The sequence below is a fragment of the Somniosus microcephalus genome, chromosome 12 (genome assembly GCF_052327205.1).
Source record: "Somniosus microcephalus isolate GS21.2 chromosome 12, FLI_Smic_1.0, whole genome shotgun sequence".
Lineage (NCBI taxonomy): Eukaryota > Metazoa > Chordata > Chondrichthyes > Squaliformes > Somniosidae > Somniosus > Somniosus microcephalus.
Genome location: NC_140998.1, coordinates 110,286,884 through 110,304,153, shown reverse-complemented (window position 1 = coordinate 110,304,153; position 17,270 = coordinate 110,286,884).

Here is a 17,270-nt window from a genome sequence, read left to right as displayed (position 1 = left end):
ATGTTGGAGGAGGAATGTCTGTGATGTTGATGGGGGAATGCCTGTGATGTTGGAGGAGGCATGTCAGTGATGTTGGTGGATGAATGTTGATGATGTTGATGGAGGAATATCGGTGATTTTGGTGGCAGAATGTCAGTGGTGTTAGTGGAGGTATGTCGGTCATGTTGGAGGAGGCATGTCGGTGATGTTGGTGGAGGAATGTTGAAGATGTTGATGGAGGAATGTCGGTAATGTTGGTGGAGGAATGTCGGGGATGCTGGAGGAGAAATGTCGGTGATGTTGGTGGAGGAATGCCAGTGATGTCGGTGGGGGAATGGCGGTGATTTTGTTGGCAGAACATAGGTGGTGTTGGTGGAGGATTGTCGGTGATGTTGGAGGAGGAATGTCGGTGATGTTGATGGAGGCATGTCGGTGATCTTGTTGGATGAATTTCAGTGATGTTGGAGGAGGGATGTCAGTGATGTTGATGGAGGAATATCGGTGATTTTGGTGGCGGAATGCCAGCGGTTTTCGTTTAGGAATGGCAGTTATGTTGTAGGAGGAATGTCGGTGATGTTGGTGGAGGAATGTTGATGATGTTGATGGGGGAATGTTGGTGGAGGAACGTCGGTAATGTTGGATATGGAATGTCGGTGATGTTGGTGGGGGAATGCCGATGACATTGATGGAGGAATGTCGGTGAAGTTGGTGGAGGCATGTCGGTAATGTTGGAAGAGGAATATCGGTGATGTTGGAGGAGGAATGTCAGTGATGTTGGAGGAGGAATGTCAGTGATGTTGATGGAGGAATGTCAGTGATGTTGGAGGAGTAATGTCGGTGATGTTGGAGGAGGAATGTCAGTGATGTTGGAGGAGGAATGTCAGTGATGTTGATGGAGGAATGTCAGTGATGTTGGAGGAGGAATGTCGGTGATGTTGGAGGAGGAATGTCGGTGTTGTTGGAGGAAGAATATCGGTGATGCTGGAGGAGAAATGTTGGTGATGTTGTAGGATGAATATCTGTTATGTTGGAGGAGGAATGTCGGTGATGTTGACGGAGGAATGTCGGTAAATTTCGAGGAGGAATGTCGGTGATGTTGGAGGATGAATGTCGGTGATGCTGATGGAGGAATGTCTGTGATGTTGGAGGAGGAATGTCGATGATGTTGGAGGAGGAATGTCTGTAATGTTGGAGGAGGAATGTCAGTGATGTTGGAGGAGGAATGTCGGTGATGTTGATGGAGGAATGTCAGTGATGTTGACGGAGGAATGTCAGTGATGTTGGAGGAGGAATGTCGGTGATGTTGGGGGGCATTGTCGGTGATGTTGGTTGAGGAATGTTGGTGGAGGAATGTCAGTGATGTTGGTCAAGGAATGTTGGTTATGTTGGTGCAGGAATGTTGGTGATATTGGTGGATGAATGTCGGTGATGTTGATGGAGGAATGTCGGTGATGTTGGAGGAGGAATTTCGGTGATGTTGGTGGGGGAATGTCGGTGATGTTGGGGGAGGTATGTCACTGATGTTGGAGGAGGAATGTCGGTGATGTGGTAGGAGGAATGTCGGTGATGTTGGAGGAGGAATGTCAGTGATGTTGGAGGAGGTTTGTCGATGATGCTGGAGGAGGAATGTCGGTGAAGTTGGTAATGGAATGTCGGTGATGTTGGTGGAGGAATGTCGGTGATTTGGTGGCGGAATGTCGGCGGTTTTGGTTTAGGAATGTCGGTGATGTTTTGGAGGAATGTCGGTGATGTTGGTGGAGGAATGTCGATGATGTTGATGGGGGACTGTCGGTCATGTTGGTGGAGGAAGGTCGGTAATGTTGGATGAGGAATTTCGGTGATGTTGGTGGGGGAATCTCGATGACATTGATGGAGGAATGTCAGTGAAGTTGGTGGAGGCATGTCGGTAATGTTGGAGGAGGAATATCGGTGATGTTGGAGGAGGAATGTCGGTGATGTTGGAGGAGGAATGTCAGTGATGTTGATGGAGGAATGTCAGTGATGTTGGAGGAGGAATGTCGGTGATGTTGGAGGAAGAATGTCGGTGTTGTTGGAGGAAGAATATCGGTGATGTTGGAGGAGGAATGTTGGTGAAGTTGTCGGATGAATGTCTGTTATGTTGGAGGAGGACTGTTGGTGATGTTGACGGAGGAATGTCAGTAAATTTCGAGGAGGAATGTCGGTGATGTTGGAGGATGAATGTCGGTGATGTTGATGGAGGAATATCTGTGATGTTGGAGGAGGACTGTCGATGATGCTGGAGGAGGAATGTCTGTAATGTTGGAGGAGGAATGTCAGTGATGTTGGAGGAGGAATGTCGGTGATGTTGGAGGAGGTTTGTCGATGATGCTGGAGGAGGAATGTCGGTGAAGTTGGTAAAGGAATGTCGGTGATGTTGGTGGAGGAATGTCGGTGATGTTGGTGGAGGAATGTCGGTGATGTTGGTGGAGGAATTTCAGTGATGTTGGAAGAGCAATGTCTGTGATGTTGGTGGGGGAATGTCTGTGATGTTGGAGGAGGAATGTCGGTGATGTCACTGGGGGAATGTGGATGATGTTGTTGGAGGTTTGTCAGTGATGTTGGAGAAGGAATGTCAGTGATGCTGATGGAGGCATGTCGGTGATCTTGGTGGGGGAATGTCGGTGATGATAATGGAGGAATGTCGGTGGTGTTGACGGAGGAATGTCGGTAATGTTGGAGGAGATTGTCGGTGATGTTGGTGTATGAATTTCAGTGATGTTGGTGGAGGAATGTCGGTGATTTTGGTGGCGGAATGTCGGTGATGTCGGTGGGGTAAAGTGGATGATATTAGTGCAGTTATGTCAGTGATGTTGTAGGAGGAATTTCACTGATGCTGATGGAGGCATGTCGGTGATCTTGGTGGGGGAATGTCGGTGATGTTGGAGGAGGAATGTTGGTGATCTTGGTGGAGGAATGTCGGTGATGTTGGAGGAGGAATGTCGGTGATGTTGTTGGATGAATTTCAGTGATGTTAGAGAAGGGATGTCAGTGATGTTGATGGAGGAACGTCGGTGATTTTAGAGGCGGAATGTCGGTGGTTTTGGTTTAGGACTGTCGGTGAAGTTATAGGAAGAATATCGGTGATGTTGGTCGAGGAATGTCGATGATGTTGATGGGGGAATGTCGGTCATGTTGCTGGAGGAACGTTGGTAATGTTGGATGAGGAATGTCAGTGATGTTGGTGGGGGAATGTTGGTGATCTTGGTGGAGGAATGTCGGTGATGTTGGAGGAGGAATGTCGGTAATGTTGGAGGAGGAATATCGGTAATGTTGGAGGAGGAATGTCGGTGATGTTGGAGGAGGAATGTCGGTGATGTTGCAGGAGGAATGTCGGTGATGTTGGAAGAGGAATGTCGGTGTTGTTGGAGGAAGAATGTCGTGATGTTGGTGGAGGAATGTCGGTGATGTTGCTGGGGGAAAGTGGGTCCTGTTGGAGGAAGAGTGTCGGTGATGTTGGTGGAGGAATTTCGGGGATGCTGGAAGAGAAATGACTGTGATGTTGGTGGAGGAATGACGGTGGTGTTGGTGGAGGCATGTCGGTGATGTTGGTGGAGGAATGTCGGTATTGTTGGTGGAGGAAATTCGGGGATGCTGGAGGAGGCATGTCGATGAAGTTGGTGGAGGAATGTCGGTGATGTTGGTGGAGGAATGTCGGTGATGTTGATGGGGCAATGTCGGTGATGTTGGTAGAGGAATATCGGTGATGGTGGAGATATGTCGGTGATTTTGGATGAGGAATTTCGGTGATGTTGGTGTAGGAATGTCGGTGATGTTGGAGGAGGAATGTCGGTGATGTTGGTGGAGGAATGTTGGTGGTGTCGCTGGTTGGGGAATGTGGATGATGTTGGAGGAGGAATGTCAGTGATGTTGATGGAGGCATGTCGGTGATCTTGGTGGGGGAATGTCGGTGATGATACCGGAGGAATGTCGGTGGTGTTGACGGAGGAATGTCGGTAATGTTGGAGGAGATTGTCGGTGATGTTGGTGTATGAATTTCAGTGTTGTTGGTGGAGGAATGTCGGTGATTTTGGTGGCAGAATGTCGGTGATGTCGGTGTGGTAAAGTGGATGATATTAGTGGAGTTATGTCAGTGATGTTGGAGGAGGAATGTCAGTGATGTTGATGGAGGCATGTCGGTGATCTTGATGGGGGAATGTCGGTGATGTTGGAGGAGGAATGTTGGTGATCTTGGTGGAGGAATGCCGGTGATGTTGGAGGAGGAATGTCGGTGATGTTGGTGGATGAATTTCAGTGATGTTGAAGGAGGGATGTCATTGATGTTGATGGAGGAATGTCGGTGATTTTGGTGGCGGAATGTCAGCGGTTTTGGTTTAGGAATGTCGGTGATGTTTAAGGAGGAATGTCGGTGATGTTGGTGGAGGAATGTCGATGATGTTGATGGGGGAATGTCAGTCATGTTGGTGGAGGAATGTCGGTAATGTTGGATGAGGAATGTCGGTAATGTTGGTGGGGGAATGTCGATGACATTGATGGAGGAATGTCGGTGAAGTTGGTGGAGGCATGTCGGTAATGTTGGAGGAGGAATATCGGTGATGTTGGAGGAGGAATGTCGGTGATGTTGGAGGAGGAATGTCAGTGATGTTGATGGAGGAATGTCAGTGATGTTGGAGGAGGAATGTCGGTGATGTTGGAGGAGGAATGTCGGTGTTGTTGGAGGAAGAATATCGGTGATGTTGGAGGAGGAATGTTGGTGATGTTGTAGGATGAATGTCTGTTATGTTGGAGGAGGAATGTCGATGATGTTGACTGAGGAATGTCGGTAAATTTTGAGGGGGAATGTCGGTGATGTTGGAGGATGAATGTCGGTGATGTTGATGGAGGAATATCTGTGATGTTGGAGGAGGCATGTCGATGATGTTGGAGGAGGAATGTCTGTAATGTTGGAGGAGGAATGTCAGTGATGTTGGAGGAGGAATGTCGGTGATGTTGGGGGGCATTGTCGGTGATGTTGGTTGAGGAATGTTAGTGGAGGAGTGTCAGTGATGTTGGTCAAGGAATATTGGTTATGTTGGTGCAGGAATGTCGGTGAAGTATGAGGAAGAATGTCAGTGATGTTGGTGGGAAATGTCGGTGATGTTGGTGCAGGAATGTTGGTGATATTGGTGGATGAATGTCGGTGATGTTGATGGAGGAATGTCGGTGATGTTGGGGGAGGAATGTCGGTGATGTTGGAGGAGGAATTTCGGTGATGTTGGTGGGGAATGTCGGCGATGTTGGGGGAGGTATGTCAGTGATGTTGGAGGAGTAATGTCGGTGATGTTGGAGGAGTAATGTCGGTGATGTTGGAGGAGTAATGTCGATGATGCTCGAGGAGGAATGTCGGTGATGTTGGTAAAGGAATGTCGGTGATGTTGGTGGAGGAATGTCGGTAATGTTGGTGGAGGAATTTCAGTGATGTTGGAGGAGGAATGTCTGTGATGTTGATGGGGGAATGCCTGTGATGTTGGAGGAGGCATGTCAGTGATGTTGGTGGATGAATGTTGATGATGTTGATGGAGGAATATCGGTGATTTTGGTGGCAGAATGTCAGTGGTGTTAGTGGAGGTATGTCGGTCATGTTGGAGGAGGCATGTCGGTGATGTTGGTGGAGGAATGTTGAAGATGTTGATGGAGGAATGTCAGTAATGTTGGTGGAGGAATGTCGGGGATGCTGGAGGAGAAATGTCGGTGATGTTGGTGGAGGAGTGCCAGTGATGTCGGTGGGGGAATGGCGGTGATTTTGTTGGCAGAACGTAGGTGGTGTTGGTGGAGGATTGTCGGTGATGTTGGAGGAGGCATGTCGGTGAAGTTGGTGGAGGAATGTCGGTGATGTTGGTGGAGGAACATCAGTGATGGTGCAGGAATGTCGATGATGTTGGAGGAGGAATGTTGGTGATGTTGATGGAGGCATGTCGGTGATCTTGGGGGAATGTTGGTGATGTTGGAGGAGGAATGTCGGTGATGTTGGATGAATTTCAGTGATGTTGGAGGAGGGATGTCAGTGATGTTGATGGAGGAATATCGGTGATTTTGGTGGCGGAATGTCAGCAGTTTTCATTTAGGAATGGCAGTTATGCTGTAGGAGGAATGTCGATGATGTTGGTGGAACAATGTTGATGATGTTGATGGGGGAATGTTGTTCATGTTGGTGGAGGAACGTCGGTAATGTTGGATATGGAATGTCGGTGATGTTGGTGGGGGACTGCCGATGACATTGATGGAGGAATGTCGGTGAAGTTGGTGGAGGCATGTCGGTAATGTTGGAAGAGGAGTATCGGTGATGTTGGAGGAGGAATGTCGGTGATGTTGGAGGAGGAATGTCGGTGATGTTGATGGAGGAATGTCGGTGATGTTGGAGGAGGAATGTCGGTGATGTTGGAGGAGGATTGTCGGTAATGCTGGAGGAGGAATATCGGTGATGTTGGAGGAGGAATGTTGGTGATGTTGCAGGATGAATGTCTATTATGTTGGAGGAGGAATGTCGGTGATGTTGATGGAGGAATGTCTGTGATGTTGGAGGAGGAATGTCGGTGATGTTGGAGGATGAATGTCGGTGATGTTGATGGAGGAATGTCTGTGATGTTGGAGGAGGAATGTCGGTGATGTTGGAGGTGGAATGTCGGTGATGTTGGAGGAGGAATGTCAGTGATGTTGATGGAGGAATGTCAGTGATGTTGATGGAGGAATTTCAGTGATGTTGACGGAGGAATGGCAATGATGTTGACGGAGGAATGTCAATGATGTTGGAGGAGGAATGTCGGTGATGTTGAGGGGCATTGTCGGTGATGTTGGTTGAGGAATGTTGGTGATGTAGGTGGTGGAATTTCAGTGATGTTTGTCAAGGAATGTTGGTTATGTTGGTGCAGGAATGTCAGTGAAGTATGAGGAGGAATGTCAGTGATGTTGGTGGGGAATGTCGGTGATGTTGGTGCAGGAATGTTGGTTATATTGTTGGATGAATGTCGGTGATGTTGATGGAGGAATGTCAGTGATGTTGGGGGAGGAATGTCGGTGATGTTGGAGGAGGAATTTCAGTGATGTTGTTGGGGGAATGTCGGTGATGTGGGGGGAGGTATGTCGGTGATGTTGGAGGTGGAATGTCGGTGATGTTTCAGGAGGAATGTCGGTGATGTTGGAGGAGGAATGTCGGTGAAGTTGGAGGTGGTTTGTCGGTGATGCTGGAGGAGGAATTTCGGTGATGTTGGTAGAGGAATGTTGGTGATGGTGGAGGAATGTCGGTGATGTTGGTGGAGGAATGTCTGTGATGTTGGAGGTGTAATGTCGGTGATGTTGCAGGAGGAATGTCGGTTTTGTTGGTGGAGCAAAGTCAGTGATGTTGGAGAAGGAATGTCAGTGATGTTGGCAGACGAATGTCAGTGATGCTGGAGGAGGAATGTCAGTGATGTTGTAGGAGGAATGTTGGTGATCTTGGTGGAGGAATGCCGGTGATGTTGGAGGAGGAATGTCGGTGATGTTGGTGGATGAATTTCAGTGATGTTGGAGGAGGGATGTCATTGATGTTGATGGAGGAATGTCGGTGATTTTGGTGGCGGAATGTCGGCGGTTTTGGTTTAGGAATGTCGGTGATGTTTAAGGAGGAATGTTGGTGATGTTGGTGGAGGAATGTCGATGATGTTGATGGGGGAATGTCGGTCATGTTGGTGGAGGAAGGTCGGTAATGTTGGATGAGGAATGTCGGTGATGTTGGTGGGGGAATGTCGATGACATTGATGGAGGACTGTCGGTGAAGTTGGTGGAGGCATGTCGGTAATGTTGGAGGAGGAATATCAGTGATGTTGGAGGAGGAATGTCGGTGATGTTGGAGGAGGAATGTCAGTGATGTTGATGGAGGAATGTCAGTGATGTTGGAGGAGGAATGTCGGTGATGTTGGAGGAGGAATGTCGGTGTTGTTGGAGGAAGAATATCGGTGATGTTGGAGGAGGAATGTTGGTGATGTTGTAGGATGAATGTCTGTTATGTTGGAGGAGGAATGTCGATGATGTTGACTGAGGAATGTCGGTAAATTTCGAGGAGGAATGTCGGTGATGTTGGAGGATGAATGTCGGTGATGTTGATGGAGGAATATCTGTGATGTTGGAGGAGGCATGTCGATGATGTTGGAGGAGGAATGTCTGTAATGTTGGAGGAGGAATGTCAGTGATGTTGGAGGAGGAATGTCGGTGATGTTGGGGGGCATTGTCGGTGATGTTGGTTGAGGAATGTTAGTGGAGGAGTGTCAGTGATGTTGGTCAAGGAATATTGGTTATGTTGGTGCAGGAATGTTGGTGAAGTATGAGGACGAATGTCAGTGATGTTGGTGGGGAATGTCGGTGATGTTGGTGCAGGAATGTTGGTGATATTGGTGGATGAATGTCGGTGATGTTGATGGAGGAATGTCGGTGATGTTGGGGGAGGAATGTCGGTGATGTTGGAGGAGGAATTTCGGTGATGTTGGTGGGGAATGTCAGCGATGTTGGGGGAGGTATGTCAGTGATGTTGGAGGAGTAATGTCGGTGATGTTGGAGGAGGTTTGTCGGTGATGTTGGAGGAGGTTTGTCGATGATGCTGGAGGAGGAATGTCGGTGATGTTGGTAAAGGAATGTCGGTGATGTTGGTGGAGGAATGTCGGTAATGTTGGTGGAGGAATTTCAGTGATGTTGGAGGAGGAATGTCTGTGATGTTGATGGGGGAATGCCTGTGATGTTGGAGGAGGCATGTCAGTGATGTTGGTGGATGAATGTTGATGATGTTGATGGAGGAATATCGGTGATTTTGGTGGCAGAATGTCAGTGGTGTTAGTGGAGGTATGTCGGTCATGTTGGAGGAGGCATGTCGGTGATGTTGGTGGAGGAATGTTGAAGATGTTGATGGAGGAATGTCGGTAATGTTGGTGGAGGAATGTCGGGGATGCTGGAGGAGAAATGTCGGTGATGTTGGTGGAGGAATGCCAGTGATGTCGGTGGGGGAATGGCGGTGATTTTGTTGGCAGAACGTAGGTGGTGTTGGTGGAGGATTGTCGGTGATGTTGGAGGAGGCATGTTGGTGAAGTTGGTGGAGGAATGTCGGTGATGTTGGTGGAGGAATATCAGTGATGCTGCAGGAATGTCGATGATGTTGGAGGAGGAATGTCGGTGATGTTGGATGAATTTCAGTGATGTTGGAGGAGGGATGTCAGTGATGTTGATGGAGGAATATCGGTGATTTTGGTGGCGGAATGTCAGCGGTTTTCGTTTAGGAATGGCAGTTATGTTGTAGGAGGAATGTCGGTGATGTTGGTGGAGGAATGTTGATGATGTTGATGGGGGAATGTTGGTCATGTTGGTGGAGGAACGTCGGTAATGTTGGATATGGAATGTCGGTGATGTTGGTGGGGGAATGCCGATGACATTGATGGAGGAATGTCGGTGAAGTTGGTGGAGGCATGTCGGTAATGTTGGAAGAGGAATATCGGTGATGTTGGAGGAGGAATGTCGGTGATGTTGGAGGAGGAATGTCGGTGATGTTGATGGAGGAATGTCGGTGATGTTGCAGGAGGAATGTCGGTGATGTTGGAGGAGGAATGTCGGTGATGCTGGAGGAGGAATATCGGTGATGTTGGAGGAGGAATGTTGGTGATGTTGCAGGATGAATGTCTGTTATGTTGGAGGAGGAATGTCGGTGATGTTGATGGAGGAATGTCTGTGATGTTGGAGGAGGAATGTCGGTGATGTTGGAGGATGAATGTCGGTGATGTTGATGGAGGAATGTCTGTGATGTTGGAGGAGGAATGTCGGTGATGTTGGAGGAGGAATGTCGGTGATGTTGGAGGAGGAATGTCAGTGATGTTGATGGAGGAATGTCAGTGATGTTGATGGAGGAATTTCAGTGATGTTGACGGATGAATGGCAATGATGTTGACGGAGGAATGTCAATGATGTTGGAGGAGGAATGTCGGTGATGTTGAGGGGCATTGTCGGTGATGTTGGTTGAGGAATGTTGGTGATGTAGGTGGTGGAATGTCAGTGATGTTTGTCAAGGAATGTTGGTTATGTTGGTGCAGGAATGTCAGTGAAGTATGAGGAGGAATGTCAGTGATGTTGGTGGGGAATGCCGGTGATGTTGGTGCAGGAATGTTGGTTATATTGTTGGATGAATGTCGGTGATGTTGATGGAGGAATGTCAGTGATGTTGGGGGAGGAATGTCGGTGATGTTGGAGGAGGAATTTCAGTGATGTTGTTGGGGGAATGTCGGTGATGTGGGGGGAGGTATGTCGGTGATGTTGGAGGTGGAATGTCGGTGATGTTTCAGGAGCAATGTCGGTGATGTTGGAGGAGGAATGTCGGTGAAGTTGGAGGTGGTTTGTCGGTGATGCTGGAGGAGGAATTTAAGTGATGTTGGTAGAGGAATGTTGGTGATGGTGGAGGAATGTCGGTGATGTTGGTGGAGGAATGTCTGTGATGTTGGAGGAGTAATGTCGGTGATGTTGCAGGAGGAATGTCGGTTTTGTTGGTGGAGCAAAGTCAGTGATGTTGGAGAAGGAATGTCAGTGATGTTGGCAGACGAATGTCAGTGATGCTGGAGGAGGAATGTCAGTGATGTTGTAGGAGGAATATCGGTGATATTGGAGGAGGAATGTCAGCGTTGTTGGAGGTGGAATGTCGGTGGTGTTGAAGGAGGAATGTCAGTGATGTTGGAGGAGGAAGTTCGGTGATGTTGGTGGAGGAATGTTGAAGATGTTGATGGAGGAATGTCGGTAATGTTGGTGGAGGAATGTCGGGGATGCTGGAGGAGAAATGTCGGTGATGTTGGTGGAGGAATGCCAGTGATGTCGGTGGGGGAATGGCGGTGATTTTGTTGGCAGAACGTAGGTGGTGTTGGTGGAGGATTGTCGGTGATGTTGGAGGAGGCATGTTGGTGAAGTTGGTGGAGGAATGTCGGTGATGTTGGTGGAGGAATATCAGTGATGCTGCAGGAATGTCGATGATGTTGGAGGAGGAATGTCGGTGATGTTGGATGAATTTCAGTGATGTTGGAGGAGGGATGTCAGTGATGTTGATGGAGGAATATCGGTGATTTTGGTGGCGGAATGTCAGCGGTTTTCGTTTAGGAATGGCAGTTATGTTGTAGGAGGAATGTCGGTGATGTTGGTGGAGGAATGTTGATGATGTTGATGGGGGAATGTTGGTCATGTTGGTGGAGGAACGTCGGTAATGTTGGATATGGAATGTCGGTGATGTTGGTGGGGGAATGCCGATGACATTGATGGAGGAATGTCGGTGAAGTTGGTGGAGGCATGTCGGTAATGTTGGAAGAGGAATATCGGTGATGTTGGAGGAGGAATGTCGGTGATGTTGGAGGAGGAATGTCGGTGATGTTGATGGAGGAATGTCGGTGATGTTGCAGGAGGAATGTCGGTGATGTTGGAGGAGGAATGTCGGTGATGCTGGAGGAGGAATATCGGTGATGTTGGAGGAGGAATGTTGGTGATGTTGCAGGATGAATGTCTGTTATGTTGGAGGAGGAATGTCGGTGATGTTGATGGAGGAATGTCTGTGATGTTGGAGGAGGAATGTCGGTGATGTTGGAGGATGAATGTCGGTGATGTTGATGGAGGAATGTCTGTGATGTTGGAGGAGGAATGTCGGTGATGTTGGAGGAGGAATGTCGGTGATGTTGGAGGAGGAATGTCAGTGATGTTGATGGAGGAATGTCAGTGATGTTGATGGAGGAATTTCAGTGATGTTGACGGATGAATGGCAATGATGTTGACGGAGGAATGTCAATGATGTTGGAGGAGGAATGTCGGTGATGTTGAGGGGCATTGTCGGTGATGTTGGTTGAGGAATGTTGGTGATGTAGGTGGTGGAATGTCAGTGATGTTTGTCAAGGAATGTTGGTTATGTTGGTGCAGGAATGTCAGTGAAGTATGAGGAGGAATGTCAGTGATGTTGGTGGGGAATGCCGGTGATGTTGGTGCAGGAATGTTGGTTATATTGTTGGATGAATGTCGGTGATGTTGATGGAGGAATGTCAGTGATGTTGGGGGAGGAATGTCGGTGATGTTGGAGGAGGAATTTCAGTGATGTTGTTGGGGGAATGTCAGTGATGTGGGGGGAGGTATGTCGGTGATGTTGGAGGTGGAATGTCGGTGATGTTTCAGGAGCAATGTCGGTGATGTTGGAGGAGGAATGTCGGTGAAGTTGGAGGTGGTTTGTCGGTGATGCTGGAGGAGGAATTTAAGTGATGTTGGTAGAGGAATGTTGGTGATGGTGGAGGAATGTCGGTGATGTTGGTGGAGGAATGTCTGTGATGTTGGAGGAGTAATGTCGGTGATGTTGCAGGAGGAATGTCGGTTTTGTTGGTGGAGCAAAGTCAGTGATGTTGGAGAAGGAATGTCAGTGATGTTGGCAGACGAATGTCAGTGATGCTGGAGGAGGAATGTCAGTGATGTTGTAGGAGGAATGTCGGTGATATTGGAGGAGGAATGTCAGCGTTGTTGGAGGTGGAATGTCGGTGGTGTTGAAGGAGGAATGTCAGTGATGTTGGAGGAGGAAGTTCGGTGATGTTGGGGGAGGAATGTCAGTGATGTTGGAGGAGGATTGTCAGTGATGTTGTTGGGGGAATGTCGGTGATATTGGGGGATGAATGTCGGTGATGTTGGAGGAGCAATGTCGGTGTTGTTGGTGGAGGAATGTTGGTGATGTTCCTGGAGGAATGTCGGTGATGATGGAGGAATGTCGGTGATGTTGGAGGAGGAATGTCGGTGATGTTGGTAGAGGAATGTTGGTGATGATGGAGGAATATCGGTGATGTTGTTGGAGGAATGTCGGTGATGTTAAGGAGGAATATCATAGATGTTGGAGAAGGAATGTCGGTGTAGTTGGGGTGTATGGTTTGTGATGTTGGAGGAGGAATGTCGGTGATGTTGGTGGAGGAATGTCAGTGATGTTGGTGGAGGAATGTCAGGGATGCTGGAAGAGAAATGTCTTTGATGTTGGTGGAGGAATGTCGGTTATGTCAGTGGGGGAATGTTGGTGATTTTGGTGGTGGACTGTCGGTGGTGTTGTTGGAGGAAGGTCGGTGATGTTGGTGGAGGAATGTTGATGATGTTGATGGGGGAATGTCGTTGATGTTGGTGGAGGACTATCGGTGAAGGTAGAGGAATGTCGTTGATGTTGGAGGAGGAATGTCGGTGATGTTGGTGGAGGAATGTCAGTGATGTTGGAGGGGAAATGTCGGTGATTTTGGTCAGGGGGAAAGTGGGTGATGTTGGTGGAGGAATGTCAGTGATGTTGATGGAGGAATGTCGGTGATGTTGTTGGCGGAATGTCGGTGATGTTGATGGAGGAATGCCGATGATGTTGATGGAGGAATGTCGGTGATGTTGTTGGAGGAATGTCGGTGATGTTGCTGGAGGAATGTCTGTGATGTTGGAGGAGTAATGTCGGTGATGTTGCAGGAGGAATGTCGGTTTTGTTGGTGGAGCAAAGTCAGTGATGTTGGAGAAGGAATGTCAGTGATGTTGGCAGACGAATGTCAGTGATGCTGGAGGAGGAATGTCAGTGATGTTGTAGGAGGAATGTCGGTGATATTGGAGGAGGAATGTCAGCGTTATTGGAGGTGGAATGTCGGTGATATTGGAGGGGGAATGTCAGCGATGTTGGAGGAGGACTGTCGGTGATGTTGGTGGAAGAATGTCACTGATGTTGGGGGAATGTCGGTGATTTTGGGGGCGGAATGTTGGTGATGTTGGAGGAGGAATGTCGGTGATGTTGGAGGAGGAATGTTGGTGTAGTTGTGGGGGAATGTTTGTGATTTTAGAGGAGGAATGTCAGTGATATTGTAGGAGGAATGTCGTTGATGCTGGAGGAGGAAATTCGGTCAAGTGGGGAGGGAATTTCAGTGTTGTTGTTCGAGGAATGTTGGTGATATTGGTGCGGGAATGGCAGTGATGTTGATGGAGGAATGTTGGTGATGTTGTTGGAGGAATGTCAGTGATGTTGGAGGAGGAATGTCGGTGATGTTGGGGGCCATTGTCGGTGATGTTGGTTGAGAAATGTTGGTGATGTTGGTGGAGGAATGTCAGTGATGTTGGTCAAGGAATGTTGGTTATGTTGGTGCAGGAATGTCGGTGAATTATGAGGAGGAATGTCAGTAATGTTGGTGTGGAATGTACTACACTGACATTCCTCCTCCAATATCACCGACATTCCTTCTCCAACAGCACCAACATTCCTCCACCAACTTCACTGACATTCCTTCACCAAGATCGCTGACATTCCTCCACTAACATCACAGACAATCCTCCTCCAACATCACTGAGATTCCTCCTCCAACTTCACCGACATTCCTCATCCAACAAAACCGACATTCTTCCTCCAACATCACTGACATTCCTCCACCAACATCACAAACATTGCTCCTCCAACATCACTGACATTCCTCCTCCAACATCATTGATATTCCTCCTCCAACATCACCGACATTCCCCCACCAACATCACCGAAATTCCTCCACCATCACCGACATTCCTCCTCCAACATCACCGACTTTCTTCCTCCAACATCACTTGTTAGATCCGTGATTCTGAGTGTAAGAGTCATGAAAGTTTAAGAAAGAAAATACTTTAAAAGATTGGTTAAATAGTATAATACAGTTAATTTACCTGACTGACTTATTGTATTGAGAAACCCCCGCTTTTCTTGTTACAATAGTGTAGGCTGAGTGACCCCCTTTATTCTTGCTACAATGGTACAGTCCTTAAGCTTGACACGTGGTATCCAGCCATTTTACTGCTCAAGCACCACGAGGCTGGAGAAGGCAGAAGCTTTGAGGGCTGGAGCAATACAGTTTTTGACCGTGTGCGTTTAAATGTGTTTTGCTTTGTAATTCTGTTTGTAAGGTGTTACAGTAAACAGTTTAAAGATAAAGTTATGGTTTGGAACATTTTATTTCGACACGCGTCCACTCGTTGCTAAAGCCTCAAAGCTCAGTGACTGCATGTTTGGAAATTACGAAGCACCACTACACTGAGAGTATGATGTTTTTCAATAACCACACGGATGCTGTAACTTAACAATCAACAGGTATTTACTGGAGTAAGGTAGTCTCAAGACTGGGGTACAGAGGCATGCTCAAGGCTTATATACAGGTGTGGTCACTGCCGGTACTACAGTATACAGGAGCTGTAAAAGTAGTTCTCTCTTAAAGGTACATACACTACAATTCCTCCCCTTTTAGATTAGTAGTACCCATAATATTCAAATAACAATTAACACTTTAACAGGTACATTAAACAACAATAGTCCATTTATAGATTCAGTCTTTGGGGCGGCTTCCTGATCCTTTCGGGATAGCGCCTTTCCTGAGGTTCTTGTTCTTGGTGCGGGGGCGATGCTGGCCCCTTTTCATCGGTTAGTTCATCGGGTTCCACTGCTACTGGTTCGGAGGTAAATGCTACCGGTATGTCGGGTTCATCCCCAGGTACGCAAGACATGGGGTTGACTCGTTCCTTTGACGCTAAGATCTGATCAACGTGGCGTCTCACAACATTCTCCCAACATCCACTGTGTACATTAATGGCCCCTGCCGTGTGCATATCGTTCCGGGTTGCCATTTCTCTGTTCGGTAGTCACGGGCCAAGACTGGTTGTCCTACATTGAAGCTCCTTGTCGGCTTCTCATTGATGTGCTGGAATTGTTTATCCTCAACATTTCTTCACACATTTGGTCTAAGCAAGTCCAGACGAGATCGCAACCTTCGGTTAAAGAACATCATGGCTGGGGTCTCGTTGGTAACTGCATGTGTCGTGTTTCGGTAGGCTAATAAGAAATTGTCCACCTTATGCTGTAGTGGAATTTCATCGTCGCACATGGCCTTTATCGCCTTCTTAAAGGTTTGTACGAACCTCTCAGCCAATCCATTTGTGGCTGGATGATACGGGGCGGATGTGTAATGCCTTACCCCATTCCTTCTCATAAATTTTCGAAACTCTTCGGACACAAACTGTGGTCCATTATCAGAGCAAATCTGCTCTGGCAAGCCGTTTCTGGCAAATATAGTCCGTAGGACTGCAACCGTTTTCTCTGTAGTGGTTGAGGACATTTTTATCACCTCAGGCCACTTCGAATGAGCAGCCACTGCTATTAAGAACATTGAGTCCATGAATGGACCAGCAAAATCAATATGCACCCATTGCCATGGAGAGGAGGGCCACTCCCATACATGTAGAGGGGCATGTGGTGGTGCATTTTGGACCTTCTGGCATCCTGAGCAGCTCTTGGTTAGGTCTTCGATTTGTTGATCGATTCCCGGCTACCACACATAAGCCCTAGCAAGGCTTTTCATTTTCACTCCCCCCAGATGACCTTCATGTAGCTCATTTAGCACTCTCTCCCTTAACTTGGGTGGAATCACCACTCTGGATTCACACATCACTGTCCCTTGGCATACTGACAGCTGTTCTCTTCTAGATGAGAATGCTGGCAACAGTGAGTCGCCATGTGTTGGCCATCCCCTCACCGTCAAATCATATACCCGAGACAGCGTCGGATCATTGCGGGTCTCCTTCTCTATATCCGCGTTCGTTACTGGCAATCGTTCAATTATTGACGAATAAAATATCTCGATAGGGTCCACTGCTGGTGCTTCCTCCACCGTAGGCAGTGGCAGGCGCGATAGCCCATCAGCGTTTCCATGCTGTTTCGTGCCTTTATATTCTATTTCATATTGATTCGCCCCTAGAAACAGGGACCATCTTTGTAACCATTGTGCCGTCATTACTGGAACGCCCTTCTTAGGATTAAAGATGGAGACAAGTGGTTGGTGGTCAGTCAGCAAGGTGAACTTCTGCCCATGCAGATAGTGGTTGAATTTTTTTACTCCCCATACTAGGCTGAGGGCCTCCCTGTCAATCTGGGTGTAGTTGCGCTCGGCTGAGGTTAGTGACCGAGACGCAAAGGCTACTGGCCTCTCCAACCCATCTGGGAATTTGTGCGACAGCACCGCTCCAATAGCATAGGGTGATGCATCACATGCCAAACGAATTGGTAGTGCTGGGTTGAAATGGGCCAACACCTCTTTTGATGTGATCAATTCTTTACACTTCTGGAAAGCTCATCTACGTTCATCATTCCACTTCCATGGTACCCCTGTTTGCAGTAGGGTGTTCAGTGGGTGTAATACCGTGGACAAATTTGGTAAGAACTTATGGTAGTAGTTTACCAGCCCGAGGAACGACCTCAGTTGTGACACATTTTCCGGTGCTGGAGCCTTGACTACTGCCTCAAT